This window comes from Pseudophryne corroboree, chromosome 8, assembly GCF_028390025.1.
Source record: "Pseudophryne corroboree isolate aPseCor3 chromosome 8, aPseCor3.hap2, whole genome shotgun sequence".
Classification (NCBI taxonomy): Eukaryota; Metazoa; Chordata; class Amphibia; order Anura; family Myobatrachidae; genus Pseudophryne; species Pseudophryne corroboree.
The window spans coordinates 380,486,702-380,501,656 of record NC_086451.1 but is presented as its reverse complement, the minus strand read 5'-3'; the positions used below and the strand labels follow the sequence as shown (position 1 = coordinate 380,501,656).

Genomic DNA, 14,955 nt, shown 5'->3' with positions numbered 1-14,955 from the left:
GTAAACCTGCAGGAACATCAAAACGGAAAGAGGGATCAGCCTTCTACAATCAATCCTTGATCCCACCCACCCACATCTCATAGGCTAAGCCCCCACACAGTATACTGTCAATTAAACTCCATTGTTAACCATGGCTAAACTGTCATATGCATATCCCACCGCTACAACTAGGCACTTATGTGACATTGGACTTTGGACTTTATTCAGTATTGATTGCACTTGCCATGCAATCGCATTTTCCTGATTTTCGGGCCAGTGCACACGCGCAGGTCACCTAAATGATACATACCTCCCAACATGACCCTCTCCAGGAGGGACAAAATGCTCTGCTCCAGAACTTGCTTTTAATTTATGATTGCCATCACCTGTTTTGAACAGGTAAATGAATAAGAAAGGTGTTTTAGCACAGGTGATGGCAATCATAAATTAAGAGGGAAGTCCAGGAGCAGAGCATTCTGTCCCTCCTGGAGGTGATCATGCTGGGAGGTATGCTGATATCAAGGGCTTCTACTAAAGATAATGGTGAGGGTTCTGTTACAGAGAAGGGAGGGAGTCTCTGAAGCTGACACCCTCTATATCTGTACCCAGCGATGGACTGGGGCCTCGATCCGGCCCTGGCATTTGAAGGCGCATGCGCGTCACGGGGGGGGGGGGGGGGTGGCGCCGCATGACGTATGTGGGGCATGCCATGAGTCATGGGGGCGTGGTCAGATGGTAGGTACAGCAGTGGCCTACCGTACTGCTATATATAGTATACTGGTGGACACTGTGTCAGCAAACTGCAAAACTGCAAAACTAAAATGCACCACAGGTATAGAATGTAGATGGATATTGGATAGATGGCCAGTCCGGCCATGCCTGTACCTGTATGTGATCACCATAAATAAAGTAACCCTATCACAATATAGGGGGAGACATATCATAGCTTGGACAGAGATACAGTGCATGTGCTCAGTCATGATGGTCAGTCGATACAGAAAATTTCAAGAACTTTGAATGTATCCTCAAGTGCAGTTGCAAAAACCAACAAACGCTATTCCATTATGAGATATATATATATATATATCCATCTTGATATATATATATATATATATATACTGTATATATATATATATGTATACATGTAGATAGATAGATAGATAGATAGATAGATAGAGAGATATGTGTACATGTGTTTATGTATAAAACATGTGGGAGGGCATGGTACAGTGTTTACCTCAGGGAGCACCCCTTTGTCCCACGCGTCAAAGCAGGCAGCCGCCAGCACCCCCCTCCCCCCCCAATGTCCGAAGAGGTCGAGGTCCGCAACTACATTGCCTCTGCCCAGCAGCACTGGCAGCTGTCGGCACTCCCGTCCACCTCCCTATACCGTTGGGACACAGCAGTGGCCAGCACACTGCACCCCCATCAGGCAGGTCATCACTTCGTCAGCTAACAACTGGGGGCATAATACTCACCCACCATACAGCAGCTGCTGCAGTTCCAACCGGCTACAGTAAACCAGGAAAGCGGTAGCCGGTAGAGAACCAGAGACAGCGGCGCTTCTGAGAAGCAAAGCTCCTCTCTGGGGACTTTGCCGGGGCAGACCATTTTAACCAGCTTCCAGCAGTAGGGACAGTATTTGTGCCACACTGGTCAGGGGGCCCCTTGAGATAGGGGGGCCTGGGGTACTTACTAACCCCCTGAGCCCCCCCACCCTTAATCCAGCTCTGTGTTAGCAGGGTCTACACTAAAAACCTGACAGTCAGTGGTATGGGGGCACTGGGGTCATCTGTGAGGGCAGTGGTCTATATACTGTTGGTATTGGGTAATGCTGTATATATTACATCTATTACGATAATGCTGTAATATTGTGTAATATATATCTATGTATGTAGGCAATTATGTATTTACTGCTGGTATGATACCCATAGATATAATATACACAATACCATGCCCATACCAGTATGCTGCTGGAATGGTGATAATTATGTCTGTGTATACACTAGTATTACATGTGTGGGGATAGTGCTGTGTATACTGCTTGTATGGATGTAATAATGAGTGTGTGTGCGTGTGTGTGTGTGTGTGTGTGTGTGTGTGTGTGTGTGTGTGTGTGTGTGTGTGTGTGTGTGTGTGTGTGTGTGTGTGTCTTTCTATCTATTATTGGTATGTAGTTTGGCACTCACATCTGTAGGTCAAAGACTGGATCCTACTTTAGGGTCATCATTGTGGTGGATGACTCGTCCATACTAGGGATCAATCCTATTAGTCAATATGAAAAAAAGCACTCTCCAGATTTATCTATCCATAATTCTTCACAATTTTATTGCATGAATGGCTGCCAAAATTGCCAACATTTCGATTTTCTCAAGTATAATGTTTACAAGTATATCACTTAAAGATGTCTTCAAAGCAAATCAGCATGCTGCCATATATATACATACATACATACAGGGCCGGACTGGCCATCTGCCAGAAGGGATGATGGCCAGGTGGGCCGATTTGTCCAGGCAGTTCGAGACTGGCAGCACCGCCTCCTGGGCGGCAGTGGCACTGTGCTGAGCGGCCGCGTCATTTGCATAGTGGCGTCATGACGCGACCGCGACTGAGTATTCCGGAGTATGAACGGCGCAGGCGGGGGAAGTGGGACAGCCATGTAATTTGCATAGGTAGGCAGGGACGTCATGCCGTGACTGAGCCTTCCGGAGTATGAGCGGCGCGGGCGGGGGGAGCTGAGCGGACGGTGGGACGGCCGAGTCATCGGCACACTAGTAAATCAATCAATAATGCACATTATAAGCATGCCTAGGATAAGTGCTTTACCATGACATACAATTAAGTTTTTATATGGGAAAACAACAGGCTCCTTTATACGCAGAGCTGTATAGCTCTGTTTAGATGGTGCGGTTCTTAATTAAACCTGAAGATGGTTATCTGGGTAGTTTCCCTGATCACTTTATTTACTAAATGGATGACCAAGTGGGTGAAGTTGGACATATAGGGCAGGATGTAATAGCATCCGAGTTTGCCGGAGGTGCAGGATGCCGGCCGAACTCGGAAGTTTTTTTAAAGCAGCAATCATTTACAAGGCATGGTTTTGCCTTGTAAATGATTGCCGCTTTAAAAAACATCTGAGTTCGGCTGGCAACCTGCACCTCTGGCAATCTCAGACGCTATTACATCCCACCCATAGTCTCTTGAGGGTAGTGTATAATACACAAATCCAGATGTGTAAGGTACCTTAGTAAGTATTGGCTCCTTTTCCACAGGTGCAGATCCCAGTCTCAGCTTGGTGAGACCCGTTTGGTTTTACGTATGTTTTCTGCTCACACCTCTTGCTCTCTCTCATCCCCACCTCTCTTTCTCAATCTTGTTCCTTACTCTCTCCTCGCCCTCACTTCTCTCCTCGTCTTCACCTCTCTCAACGTCCTCACCTCTCTCCTCGTCCTCACCTCTCTCCTCGTCCTCACTTCTCTCCTCGTCTTCACCTCTCTCCTCGTCTTCACCTCTCTCCTCGTCCTCACTTCTCTCCTCATCCTCACCTTTCTCCTCGTCTTCACCTCTCTCCTTGTCCTCACTTCTCTCCTCGTCTTCACCTCTCTCCTCGTCAGCGGTGCAATTATGCGGGTACGTTCGGGTACGGAGTACCCTTAAGAATTTGGCAGCGGGTACGCAGTACCACCTGCCACACACTTTGCCATTACCACAATTATAATGTGCCACAAAGCAACAAGACCATGGTGCCTGGCAGCATGATGGCTCCTCCCACTTTGTCAGGGTTACTGGGAGTGCGACAGTGGCTGTATTTTCCTGTTATAATGGAGGGGTGGTCTTCAGTTTGCTGACTGTCGGGAACCCCGCGCACAGTATACCAGCGCCGGAATCCCGACAGTCGGCATACCGACATTTTTCTCCCTCTTGGGGTCCATGACCCCCCTGGAGGGAGAATAGATAGCGGGGCATGCATATCGCGCCACCATGTCCGCAGCGTGGCGAGCGCAGTGTGGCAAGCCCGCAAGGGGCTCATTTGCGCTCACCCAGCTGTCGGTATGCCGGTGGTCGGGATTCCGGCGCCGGTATGCTGGCCGCCGGGAGCCCTGCCGCCGGCATACCCTACTACACCCATAATGAAGGCATTACAATATATTGTTATTAAATTGCGGGCATTACTATATATTTCTATTATACTGGAGGTATTACTATATATTTCTATTATACTGGAGGCATTACTATATATTTTTAGCCTTGCCTCCAGGAAAAAAAAAAAAAAGGGTCTGTGTCGTGTGGCCACGCCGCTAGTGTCATGTAGCCACTCCCACTAGCAGCATGTGACCACACCCCCTCACAACACATGGCCACGCCCATTTTTCGGCACTCAGTACCACTAAGAAAATATTTCTGCTTGCACCACTGCTCCTCGTCCTCACCTCTCTCCTCGACTTCATCTCTCTCCTCGTCTTCACCTCTCTCCTCGTCTTCACCTATCTCAGGCCTGGCCAACCTGTGGCTCTCCAGATGTTGTGAAACTACACATACCAGCATGCCCTGCCACAGTGTTATCATTCACTAACAGCAAAACTGTGGCAAAGCATGATGGAACTTGTAGTTTTACAACAGCTGGAGAGCCACAGGTTAGCCAGGCCTGACCTATCTCCTCGTCCTCACCTCTCTCCTCGTCCTCACCTCTCTGTCTCTCTTGTCCTCACCTCTCTCTCTCTCTTGTCCTCACATCTCTCTCTCTCTCTCTCTCTCTCTCTCTCTCTCTCTCTCTCTTGTCCTCACCTCTCTCTCTCAATTGTCCTCACCTCTCTCTCTTGTCCACGCAGCCGCTCCTGCAGTGCCGCACTAAAGGCCACCGACCACATCCGTCTCCTCGTCCGTTGCACCGCCGCCCTCTGCCTCCTCCTCCGCTGCACCGGCGCTGCCCTCGGCCTTCTCTGCCGACATCGGTATGGGTGAGGTTCTCTGTTTGGCTTTAAAATATAGATTGCCTTGCTCTAGATGGGCGTACAGTGAGGAGCTAAACTGGATAGACCTGTGCCCTCAGTAGTACTTCTCTGCACTTCCACCAGCTCCCACAGCCTCCTCCTCCGCACCATCTTTGAGGCCCACAGCCTCCTCTGCCCTGCGCCGACCACAGCCGCCTCATCCACCACACCACAGACCACAGCATCCTCAGCACTGCCGCTGCTAAATAGACAATCTTACCCTGCTGCCTTTCTCTCTCCCTAGTCCCTACTGTATGCTCTTGCTGTCCCTCTCTCTGTCACTGTCCCTATGTCCCTGCTGTCACTCTACCTGTCCCTATGTCACTCTCCCTGTCCCTATGTCACTCTCCCTGTCCCTATGTCCATGCTGTAACTCTCCCTGAATTTTGTCTCATTCCATGTGGCATAATGTGAATTTTAGTTCATTCTGTGTGCTATAATGTGAATTTTGGCTCATTCTGTATGCTATAATGTGACTTTTGGCTCATACCGTGTGCTATAATGTGAATTTGGCTCATACTGTGTGCTATAATGTGAATTTTGGCTCATACCGTGTGCTATAATGTGAATTTCGGCTCATTCTGTGTGCTATAATGTGAATTTTGGCTCAGTTTGTGTGCTATAATGTGAATTGCGGCTCATTCTGTGTGCTATAATGTGAATTGCGGCTCATTCCGTGTGCTATAATGTGAATTTCAGGTCATTCCGTGTGCTGTAATGTGAATTTTGGCTCATTCCGTGTGCTATAATGTGAATTTTGGCTCATTCCGTGTGCTATAATGTGAAATGGGCACCAGTACTAGATAGTATAAGGGATCCTACTATTGTGGTGCATAATGTGTATAAGGGGTATATGGTGTGGTAAACTACACTGAAGGACACGCCCCATTTTGAGTGTCCACGCCCCTTTTTCGGAGTGTTATAATATTAATTATATTTGTAAGAGCATAGACTAAGAAGTAGGAGAAGTCAGGAATAGTAAGGAGAGGAGTCAGATGCTGACACCAAAGTGGGCCTGGACCTATTTTTAGTCCCAGTCCGGCCCTGTATATATATATATATATATATATATATATATGAAAGGAAGGGATGGGGGGTAGCGACCAATGGTGTTTATAAATAATTACAAGATATTTAAAAAATATATGTAAAAAGTAAACATTTATTTAAAAATTTTAACAAAACTTTTTCTAAAAATGGGATAAAAAGCAAATACACATTCATATAAAAGCAATAAAGTGCAAAAGTATTAAAGTGCTTATCTGAGTCAGAGGTCACTTAGATGCCCAACGCGTTTCGTCATAGAGACCCCTTGATGAAGTCTCTATGACGAAACGCGTTGGGCATCTAAGTGACCTCTGACTCAGATAAGCACTTTAATACTTTTGCACTTTATTGCTTTTATATGAATGTGTATTTGCTTTTTATCCCATTTTTAGAAAAAGTTTTGTTAAAAATTTTAAATAAATGTTTACTTTTTACATATATTTTTTAAATATCTTGTAATTATTTATAAACACCATTGGTCGCTACCCCCCATCCCTTCCTTTCATAAACACAAATCATTTCAGGGGTTTACCATCCCGATTTTATTTGGGGGACCAGCTTAGCCATATTTGTTGGGTTAAAAAAGGATTTTATTTCCATCTGTGGTGCAGTATTTTTTCTTTTTTCACGATGGATATATATATATATATATATATACAGTATATATATATATATATATATACAGTATATATATATATATTGTATGTCCTGACAAAATGTTACATATGAAAATTAAACGTTGACTGGCATATTGTGGGCAGCACAGATGGTGTAATGATAAGCATTACTGCCTCACAGCACTGAGGTCATGGGTTCAATTCTTACCATGGCCCTAACTGTGTGGAGTTGTATATTCTCCCTGTGCTTGCGTGGGTTTCCTCCGGGTATTCCGGTTTCCTCCCACAATCCAAAAATATACTGGTATGTCAATTGGCTCCCTACAAAATTAACCTTAGCATGAATGTGTGTGCGTGTATGTGTGGTAGGGAATATAGATTGTAAGCTCCACTGGGGCAGGGACTGATGTGAATGGCAAAATACTGTCTGTAAAGCGCTGCGGAATATGTGTGTGCTATATAAATAACTGGTAATAATAATATTTCTGCACTGGAGTGTCCTGCTAAAATGATGTGGACCTATATGTGATATATGACTGTGATCAGTAGCGGCTCTTGCCGCGGGCAAGCAGGCTTTTTGCCCGGGGCGCCGCGGCAAGAGCAGCTACTCCTGATCCCGGCGACTCCCCACAACCCCCCCCCCCGCTCCCCGTCTGCAGTGGGTGCTGTGGGCTGTGTGGGCGCCCACTGCAGCCTGCTCCAGTGACAAACACTAGAGGTCTTAATTGACCCCTAGTGTCTGTGCGGCGCTACTATGGGAGAGACGTCATGATGTCTCTCCCATAGTAAAGAGGAGCTGGCGGCCGGAGACGGAGGGCAGCGCAGCAGGAGCGGTAAGTATTGTGTGTTTGTGGGGTTTTTTTATGTGTGTGTGCGCGGCGCTACTGGGGCATAATTACTGGGGGCACTGGCACAGCTAAAAGGGGCACAGCTACAGGGGGCACAACTACTGGGGGCACTGGCACAGCTACTGGGGGCACAACTACTGGGGGTACTAGCACAGCTACAAGGGGCACAGCTAGGGGGCACAGCTACGGGGGTCACAACTACTGGGGGCATTGGCATAGCTACAGGGGGCACAACTGCTGCAGTCACAGCTAAAGGGGGCACAACTACTGGGGGCACAGCTATGGGGCACAGCTACAGGGGGCACAACTACTGGGGCACAGCTACAGGGGGCAAATCAACTTGGGGCAAATCTACTGGGGGCACAGCTACAGGGGGCACAGCTACAGGGGGCACAACTACAGGGGTCACAACTACTTGGGGCACTGCTACAGGGTGGCACTGCTACAGGGGGCGCAGCTACTGGGGGCACTGCTACTGGGGGCGCTGCTACAGGGGTCACAACTACTGGGGGCACAGCTTCAGGGGTCGCAACTACTGGGGGCACAGATTCTTGGCTCACAACTATTGAGGGCACAGCTACTGGGGGCAAATCTACTGGGGGGTACAGCTATAGGGGGGCACAAGTACAAGGAGATAACTGCGGCCATGCCCCTTCCCTATGAAGAAGCCACGCCCCTATTTTTTGGCACGCGCACCAACTCTGTTTTACCTGGGGGGGGTGGCGCTGCACAGGAAACTTTCGCCCTGGCCGCCACAAGGTCTAGAACCAGCCCTGACTGTGATATACTATATATATATATATATATATATAAATCCAAGAAAGAAGGCACTCTGGAGTCATCAATAATGGCAAAGTAGCAAACGTGTATTAAAAGGTCAGGTCTGACCTTTTAATACACGTTTGCTACTTTGCCATTATTGATGACTCCAGAGTGCCTTCTTTCTTGGATTTGTGTTTAGCCTGATGTGGCACCGGAGCAAGCTGCATATTTAGTGGAGTGCCGGCAGTATATGGTTGTATATATATATATATATATATATATATATATATATAAGCCGCGAGGTCCACGCCGAGTGCATGCTATGACCCCCTCCTCCCTCCAGTCGCAGCGTCTCCTGGGGGCTAACCAGTCACTCCCAGTCTCCCCTTACCACAGGGCCCGGCAGCTGCGCGAGGTCTGCGGTGTGTGACTGAGGAGGGGGGAGGGATGCTGACGGGCAGAGGAAGCAGGACTCCAGCCTGAGAGAGTCAGCCATGCCAAGTCTCCACCAGCAGCAGATCCCAACAGGTTGGAGTGGAACAGCAGCAGCCAGCAGCAGTGACTCCGGTAAGACACATCTGTCTGTCACCACTGTTTTGTCCCTAATACCAATCTCTCCCGTGCCCTGTGTTCTGTCATGTCCCTGTCACCCCTGGCCTTGCCCTGTCACCGTTATCCTGGCCCTTTCACCCTTATGCTGGCCCTGTTACCCCTATCCTGGCCCTGTCACCCCTGTGCTTGCCCTGTCAACCCTATACTGGCCCTGTCACCCCTGTCCTGGTCCTGCCGCCCCTACCCTGGCCCTGTCACCCCTATCCTGTCCCTGTCATTTCTGTCCTAGCCCCGTTGCCCCTGTCCTGGCCCCGTCACCCCTGTCCTTGCCCCGTCACCCCTGTCCTGGCCCCGTCACCCCTGTTCTGACCCTGTCACCCCTGTCCTGGCCCCGTCACCCCTGTCCTGGCCCCGTCACCCCTGTTCTGACCCTGTCACCCCTGTCCTGGCCCCGTCACCCCTGTTCTGACCCTGTCACTCCTGTCCTGGCCCTGTTACTGCATGCCCTCCAACTACCTTTTTGGCAGGTACAGTACCCGCAGCAGACCCCTCCTCAATGCACCACACCTCCGCACCTTCCCCTCCACCACATGCGGCACTCCACCCCTCCCCCACACGCTGTGCCTCCAGACCCCTACACCACCCGTGGCTCCCACTCCTCCGCCCCTCCACCACCCACAGCACCTCCAGACCCCCTCCACCATCCACCCCCCCATATATGTCTCCCCCCACAGCATCTGCAGACACCCTCCTCCATCTGCGGTCCCCCCCTCACCCACCCCTCACCCACCCATGGCACCCCCGCACCTGCCCCTCCACCCCCTGCAGCGCCTCAGGACCCCCTTCCCCATCTGCCGCACCACCCGTACCTGCCCCTCCCTTACCCACGGCGCCTCCGGACCCCCTACCCCACCCCCGGCACCCCTGCCCCTTCCCATCCCATAGCACCTACGGAACCCTTCACCCATCCGCAACATCCCCGCACCTGCCCCTCCCCCACTCGTTGCTCCCCTGCCACTCCCCCACCTACAGTGCCTCCGGACCCCTCCCCCATCTGCAGCCGCCACTCCTCTGCCCCTCCCCCACCCGCAGCACCTCCCGACCCTTTCCAATCTGCCCCCCCCCCCGCTTCCGCCCCCCCCTCCACCCGCAGCATCTACAGACACCCTCCCCCATCCGCAGTCCCCCCCGCACCCGCTACATTCTGTACATCGTGCCCTGCAGATGCTGTTCACGCCGTCGCAAGGGGCTGCGCCTCCTTCACCATCGCACGCCCTTTCATTGTGCAATATTTAACCACTAACAAAGGAATGCAGGTACTACTCCATATAATACAAATATTGAACCACAGAAAGGCATGCAAGGGTTAAGGGGGCGTAGCCCCTTGCGACGGTGTGAAGAGCGCCCGTAGGGCGCGATGAAGCACCTAGTATGTGTGTGTGTGTGTGTGTGTGTGTGTGTGTGTGTGTGTGTGTGTGTGTGTGTGTGTGTGATCAACAAGCCCTGTGAGTGCCGCAGCATTGCTATTTTCATATTACTGAAGGCACCCAGGCATATATACAAGATTATTGGACATGGACTGCCAGTCACCTATTGGATAGATAGATAGATAGATAGATAGATAGATAGATAGATAGATAGATAGATAGATAGATAGATAGATAGATAGATAGAATATATATAATTTCACATCTTACTGTATGATACATAAATGCAGAATTATCTGTTATGCATTCTGTTTTATTTGTTTTATACATGTACTGTATATATAGCTGTCATCTATGGCTTGTGCAGTGCCGCAAAGTCTTTTTTCACTATTGTTTTTGGGAGGGACCATGTCTACACTTTTGTGGAACATTGGTTGTGGACAGGGGCATATTGATGGGGCCCCTGTCCCAATGATTCATGAGAGGCACCTCTCCACAGCTAATTTTATGCCCCATAGTAGTGCCCTAGTTAATAGTATGCCACATAGTAGTGCCTTAGCTAAAAGTATGCCACATAGTAGTGCCCTAGTTTATTTTATGAACAATCGTATCTCCCTAGTTTACATTATGCCACAATGCAGAGATGCCAGTACATACTATGCCACAATGTACCCCCAAATCACATTATGGCATAGTGTCCTCAGTTCTTTTTATGCCACATTACAGTGCTCTCTGTTAATACTGTGCCACGGGTATGGATCATGAGATCCACATAGGAAAAGTCTACAGTCATTAGGTCACCCACTGTTAGTCGACGTGCATTAGGTTGAGAGGGTGAAAAGGTTGACACATGAAAAGGTCGCCAGGACAAAAGGTCGACACAAAATTGTTACTTTTTTGGTGTTGTTTTTGCCATCAAAGCACGGTGAACCCCAATTAGTGTACTACGTCCCCTCGCATGGTTACTATTCCCAATTGTAGTCCACGTGGATGGTAAAGTATGAAAAAGTTTATTAAAATGCTAAAAAAACAACATCTGTGTCAACCATATGTGTGTAGACCATTTGCACCTGTCGACCTTTACATTGTCGATCTAGAGCCCAGACACCCTGTCACACATTAGAGTGCCCTCAAATTCAAATTGTGCCATGTTACAGTGCCCCAGTTCACATTATTTCACAGTATAGTGCCTCCATTTCATATTGTGCCACATTGCCATACCCCAGTTCTTATTATGTAACATTGTAGTGTCCTCCACATTACGATGAGATCAGATTCTGACACATTACAGTGCCCTCCAGTTCACATCCAGCAGCAGCATAACTAGAATTCTTTCTCCCCCAAGCTTAAAAATGTTCTGGCAAAACCCTTCCCCCCCCCCCCCCCCCCACCCCCCCCCCCCCCCCCCCCCCCCGTTGCCATTAAAAAAGTGAAGAATTTGCGCGTGCCCAAAAAAGGGCATGGCTGTACTAAAAGGGGCATGGCTTCACTGCAGAGGGCGTGTCATTGCAGGAAAATAATCCTGATTCATGCCCCTTACATTATTTGTCATTTTTACTCCTTATAGTAATGCCCCTTACACATTATGCCACACACCACAATGGGTCTTAAACATTATGCCACATACCAGTATGGATGGTGTATTGGTTAGCATTACTGCCTCACAGCACTAAGGTCATGGGCTTGATTCCCACCCTAACTGTGTGGAGTTTGTATATTCTCGCAGTATGGATGGGTTTCCTCCGGGTACTCCAGTTTCCTACTACAATCCAAAAATATACTGGTAGGTTAATTGGATTCTGACAAAATTAACCCTAGTATGAATGTGTATGCATATAAATGTGCTAGGGAATATAGATTGTAAGCTCCACTGGGGCAGGAACTGATGTGAATGGGCAAATATTCTCTCTGTAAAATGCTGCGGAATATGTGTGCGCTATATAAATAAATGGTCATAAATAATAATAAATACCGTAATGCCCATTACACAATATGCCACACACCGTAATGTCCCTGGCACATTATGCCACACACCACAATGCCTGTGAATCATTATGCCACACACCGCAAATGCCCGTTATACATTATGCCACACACCATAATAACTGTGATACATTATGCCACACACCACAATGCCCCTGAGACATTGTACTATATACCACAATGCCCTTGATACAGCATACCACACATCCTAATGCCTCTGACACATTATGCCACACACCACAATGTTCATTATACATTATTCCACACACAGCAATGTCCGTGATACATTATGCCACACACTCCAATGCCCCTGAGACATTATACCACATACTGTAATGCCTGTGATACAGTATACCACACATCGCAATGCCCGTTATACATTATGCCACACACCTCAATGTCCGTGATACATTATGCCACACACCGCAATGCCTATTACACCTTATGCCCCACAGTAAGGCTTCTAATTACTTTTAAATTACCTGCTCATTGCCAGGGGTTTCATGCTCTTGGTTCTATGCTCATTGCCGGGGGTTTTCATGCTCTGGGTGTCATGCTCGTTGCCAAGGGTTTCATGCACTGGGTATCATGCTCGTTGCCAGGGGGCAATGCTTGTTGCCAGGGGTTTCATGCACTGGGTGTCATGCTCATTGCCAGGGGGGTAATGCTTGTTGCCAGGGGTTTCATGCGCTGTGTGTCATGCTAGTTGCCAGTTGGTAATGCTCGTTGCCAGGGATTTCATGCCCTGGGTGTCATGCTTGTTGCCAGGGGTGTGTAATACTCATTGCCAAAGGTTTTCATGCTTGTTGCCAAGGGTGTAAGGCTGCCACGACCATCATCGCTACCCAGCGCCATGCGCTCCGGGTCTCATCACTTTTCGACTCTGTCAGACGCTAGAGATCAAGTATGACCTCTAGCATCTGTCTCCCCAATGGCGGCGGCCATTTTGGGAGGGATATTGAGCAGATTGACATGCGGACGGCTAGTCTGCATGTCAATCTGCACTGAATCAGTGGTGGCGCCCCCACAGCCCTGGCCTCCAAGTCTACACAGAACCCCAGGAATATATTGCTGGTTCTGCTTAAAGCTTTTGGGTTTTGGTAAGAACAGGATCAGGGTTCTCCATTAATTTAGGCCCAGTTTGGGTCTTTGGGCTTTTTAGGGCTAATTAGGGCTTTCAGCCGTACGGGTGTGTTAAAAAGGCTGTTAGCCTGATCATTGCTCTCTCTCACACTGCCTGGGGAAAAAGCAGAGACTATGGAGTCTCTGTGAGAGAAACCTGCTCTTGAAATTCAGTGAGCTGTGCCCAGTAAAATCTTCTTGTATTGTTTTTTTAGTATGTTAGGATTATAGTTAGTGCCGGACGGCAAGGTATTTCTTTGATGTGTTTTTCTATTTTTCTGCAAAATAAAACTGGTTGAGGACAGTTGCACCAAACCAACAGACTTGTGTGATCTCTCAGCAGCTGTATCCTGCCATCTACCCGTGGAAATAGCAAAATGGCACCTGTTCCCCTAACCCTGTTACTATATATATATATACACTGCTCAAAAAAATAAAGGGAACACTAAAATAACACATCCTAGATCTGAATGAATGAAATATTCTTATTAAATACTTTGTTCTTTACATAGTTGAATGTGCTGACAACAAAATCACACAAAAATTATCAATGGAAATCAAATTTATTAACCCATGAAGGTCTGGATTTGGAGTCACCCTCAATATTGAAGTGGAAAAACACACTACAGGCTGATCCAACTTTGATGTAATGTCCTTAAAACAAGTCAAAATGAGGCTCAGTAGTGTGTGTGGCCTCCACGTGCCTGTATGACCTCCCTAAAAATGCCTGGGCATGCTCCTGATGAGGTGGCGGATGGTCTCCTGAGGGATCTCCTCCCAGACCTGGACTAAAGCATCCACCAACTCCTGGACAGTCTGTGGTGCAACGTGGCTTTGGTGGATGGAGCGAGACATGTCCCAGATGTGCTCAATTGGATTCAGGTCTGGGGAACGGGTGGGCCAGTCCATAGCATCAATGCCTTCATCTTGCAGGAACTGCTGACACACTCCAGCCACATGAGGTCTAGCATTGTCTTGCATTAGGAGGAACCCAGGGCCAACCGCACCAGCATATGGTCTCACAAGGGGTCTGAGGATCTAATCTCGGTACCTAATGGCAGTCAGGCTACCTCTGGTGAGCACATGGAGGGCTGTGCGGCCCCCCAAAGAAATGCCACCCCACACCATTACTGACCCACTGCCAAACCGGTCATGCTGGAGGATGTTGCAGGCAGCAGAACGTTCTCCTTGGCGTCTCCAGACTGTCACGTCTGTCACATGTGCTCAGTGAGAACCTGCTTTCATTTGTGAAGAGCACAGGGCACCAGTGGCGAATTTGCCAATCTTGGTGTTCTCTGGCAAATGCCAAACGTCCTGCACGGTGTTGGGCTGTAAGCACAACCCCCACCTGTGGATGTCGGGCCCTCATACCACCCTCATGGAGTCTGTTTCTGATCGTTTGAGTAGACACATGCACATTTGTGGCTTGCTGGAGGTCATTTTGCAGGGCTCTGGCAGTGTTCCTCCTGTTCCTCCTTGCACAAAGGCGGAGGTAGCGGTCCTGCTGCTGGGTTGCTGCCCTCCTACGGCCTCCTCCACATCTCCTGATGTACTGGCCTGTCTCCTGGTAGCGCCTCCATGCTCTGGACACTACGCTGACAGACACAGCAAACCTTCTTGCCACAGC

General features: G+C 48.7%; 1 long non-coding RNA gene across 1 annotated transcript; it reads left to right on the top strand.

The window, feature by feature from the left end:
- Positions 1–2,649: 2,649 nt before the first annotated feature.
- On the top strand, positions 2,650–4,932 carry LOC134947831 (uncharacterized). Its single transcript, XR_010182805.1, has 3 exons — positions 2,650–2,753; positions 3,252–3,274; positions 4,809–4,932. It is a non-coding gene; the product is annotated as an uncharacterized LOC134947831 (long non-coding RNA).
- Positions 4,933–14,955: the final 10,023 nt, after the last annotated feature.